Genomic DNA, 3,623 nt, shown 5'->3' with positions numbered 1-3,623 from the left:
CAAAAACTATAAATTTTTTTTTAATATTAAAAATTTTAAAAGTTTAGTCATTATTTACTTAATTTTTTTAATTAAAATTTAACTTAAGAATTGATTTGTCTAATAAAATAAAAGATTAATTTAGTAATTAAAACTTGTTAAGAATTAAATTATTTGATTAAAATTTTTTTAGGTACTATTTTGGATATTACTCCAAAAATTGTAATTAATTCACTAATTGAAAACTATTCAAATTTCTTTACCTCATCCATGGTATAATATCTTCTCCAGATATGCTAGACATTCAAACTTTATTGCTATTCAAGTCCAACCAAGCACAACACCAAACAAAACTACTCTTATTAAAAGAGCGTGTACACGGGCTTGAAATTCTCCAAACAAACGTTATTCTTCGCGCTCTAATATGAGAAACCGTTCTTCTTCTTCTTCTTCACGCATGTAGGTTCTTCCTCCTCCTTCTTCTTTGATGATGCGTCTTTTTCTTCTTCTTTTCCTTTTTCGTTATCTTTCTCTTTCGATATCATCATTACCAACAACACCATCATTTTGTTAATATCTTTATTGATTTTGATTTTCTCTAGTTCCATCATTAAATAATTTCGTTTCATTTGGATCCAGAAATAAATTTGATGTATTTTTGTTGATAATTGAGTCTTTTTGATTGGTTGTTCAAATTTGAACTAATTTCGGTTCATTTGTATGTTAATTGAGATCCACTTGATGCTGTTGATAAGTATTGACAAATTTTTTTATTCCTTAAGTAATTTTGGTTCATTTCTTAGTTTAATTGATGTTCATTTAGATCTAGAAATGGATTCAATGTGTTTTTGTTAATGATTTAGTCTTTTTGACTGTTTGTTCAAATCTGAACTAATTTCGATTCATCTGTGTGTTAAATGAGGTTCACTTGATGTTACTGATAAGTATTGATAAAATTTTTTATTCCTTAAGTAATTTCGGTTTATTTCTTAGTTTAGAGGTTCATTTGGGTGTAGAAATAAATTTGATGTACTTTTGTTGATGATTGAGTCGTTTTTTAGCAAAGAAGAATGAAATTATTCATTATCACTTTATTCAATTGCATTATATTTTATTCCATTCCATTCAATTCAAAATTGTTGAAGATGATGATAACGAAAGAGAAAGATAATGAAAAAGAAAAAGAAGAAGATGCACAATCAGGGGAAGAGCCTCATTCTGTAAATTCAAAAACTCCAGCATTCTATCCAAATTCTATCCATTATCACTTTATTCAATTGCATTCAAAATCGTTGAAGAATGAACCGAAAATATTATCAAAACGAAACTATTGTATAATACTAAATGAACCAAAAATTTGTCCATTATATAAATTCAAATTCAAAAACACTTGCGTCTCAAATGAATCGAAAATATTATCAAAACAAAACCATTATATAATACAAAATGAACCGAAAATGGTATTTATAAATAACTAGATTTAGCGATTGCATTCCATTCAATTGAATTCAAAATTGAATAATCTAAATCTTGTCCACTTGATTCGATTCAGAAGAATAATCCAAATCGCTCTTATTTAACTGATTTGAACTTGAATGATTTATTGTTTTGATACGCTATTGAAATCTGAAAATGAAGAAGAAATCTAAAATCTGAAAATGAAGAAGAAAACGAAAAATAAAAATGCAATGCAGATCGAAATCTAAAAACGAAGAACATAAATGCAATGCAAATTAAAATCTGAAAACGAAGTTTTATGTTGAAGAAAACAAGAAGAAATCTGATAAAATTGTGAAAGAATAAAAAAAGAAAAGAATGCGAAATTTTTATTGATTATTGATTGATTGAATTGTACTGAAGTGTATTGTAAACTATGAAGGTAAAACTAAATATATATAGAGCATTGTCCTATGAAAGATAAAAGCAAATAAAGATAAGATAAGAACAATTAAAGATAAGATAAAGATAAGATAATAAAGACTAAAATTAAAATTGAATTTTTGTATTCTGTTGGGCTGAATTTGTGGGCCACGATACTTCTTTATTGTTGTCATGGGCTAAAGTAGAAGAGTAGTTTAATACGCCCCCGCAAGCTGGTGGATGGAAGATGTCAATAATCCACAGCTTGGATAAGTTCCAATGAAAATGTTGAGAAAAGCGCGTCTGACGTGGTGACGCGGAGGAAGATGCATGCGGCAGAGCTTGAGCTGCCTACTGCAAAAATATAAAAGGAGATGCTGTGCTTGAGCAGCGATCTTCAAAAACTGCGTGCGGCGGAGCTTGAGCTGCCGACGGCAAAAATATAAAAGGAGATGCTGTGCTTGAGCAGCGATCTTTAAACAATTGCGTGCGGCGGAGCTTGAGCTGCCGACGGCAAAAATACATAAAAGGAGATGCTGTGCTTGAGGGAGAGAGAGCAAGCAGCGATCTTCATAAAAAAAAGAATGAAAAAATAAAAAAATAAAAAAATAAGCGTGTAAAACGCAACAAGATTGATCTTTAGAGGGCGCGTATGGCGCAATAAGAGTGGTCTTCAAATGGCGCGTAGAGCGCAATAAGAGTGCAGATGGAACTGCTAGAACAGATGTAGATTGAACTGCTGAAATAGAATACTGACAAAACTCCTGTAAGAAGAAGTTGCAGATGAAATGCTAGAAGAAGGCGCAGACGGAATTGCTGGTAAAGAACCGGGATAATCAAAACTGTGGTAGAATTTTCACTTGGATGCATGTAACTAAATCTATGATTATTTACTGTGGGAGGAAGTTGAAAAAGAAGCATGGTGATTTCTCACTGAAGAGATGATAACTTATATATCCTCCTCAAGGAGGATACCATGACTCTGATACCATGAGAAAATTGTGAAAGAATAAGAAAAGAAAAGAATGCGAAATTTTTATTGATTATTGATTGATTGAATTGTACTAAAGTGTATTGTAAACTATGAAGGTAAAACTAAATATATATAGAGCATTGTCCTATGAAAGATAAAAGCAAATAAAGATAAGATAAGAACAATTAAAGATAAGATAAAGATAAGATAATAAAGACTAAAATTAAAATTGAATTTTTGTATTTTGTTGGGCTGAATTTGTGGGCTACGATACTTCTTTATTGTTGTCATGGGTTAAAGTAGAAGAGTAGTTTAATAAAATCGAAGAAGAAAATCAGAAAAATTAAAGCAGAGAAAAACGACGAGAAGCTCTATATTGAAAAAGAAAAATGAAAAGAAGCTTTACGTTGAGAAAGAGAAGCTCTACATTGAGAAAGAAACTTTACGTTAAAAGGTGACAGGTGCGTGAAATAAAAACAATTTGGTTGACTTAATTAGGAAAATTACATGAATAGAGAAGAACTATTAATTTATAAATTTAATGAGAATAGGTTAAAAGGGAATGGTAAAGATTATGCAGAATTTAAAGGTTAAATAACAACTAATCAAATCCAAAATGAGTTAGCTTAGTGGAAATAGATTAAAGGTTGGTTTTGATCGGTTTATTTGAGTGAAAAAATATTTTTTATTAAAAATAAAATATTTTTATTAGGTTTTAAGTATGTTTGAATATATCTTTAAAAAAATATTTTTATTGAAAAACAAATTATTTATTTTTTTAAAAATTAACAATACCTTATTTTAAAAAATA

General features: G+C 29.3%; 1 long non-coding RNA gene across 1 annotated transcript in view; it reads right to left on the bottom strand.

Annotated features, from left to right (window-relative positions):
* The window catches only part of LOC110266025, a 17,087-nt gene that overhangs the window by 7,946 nt on the left and 5,518 nt on the right, over nucleotides 1-3,623 (bottom strand). The window lies entirely within an intron of this gene.

This window comes from Arachis ipaensis, chromosome B08 (assembly GCF_000816755.2).
Source record: "Arachis ipaensis cultivar K30076 chromosome B08, Araip1.1, whole genome shotgun sequence".
Lineage (NCBI taxonomy): Eukaryota > Viridiplantae > Streptophyta > Magnoliopsida > Fabales > Fabaceae > Arachis > Arachis ipaensis.
This window is presented reverse-complemented; position numbering and strand designations above follow the sequence as displayed.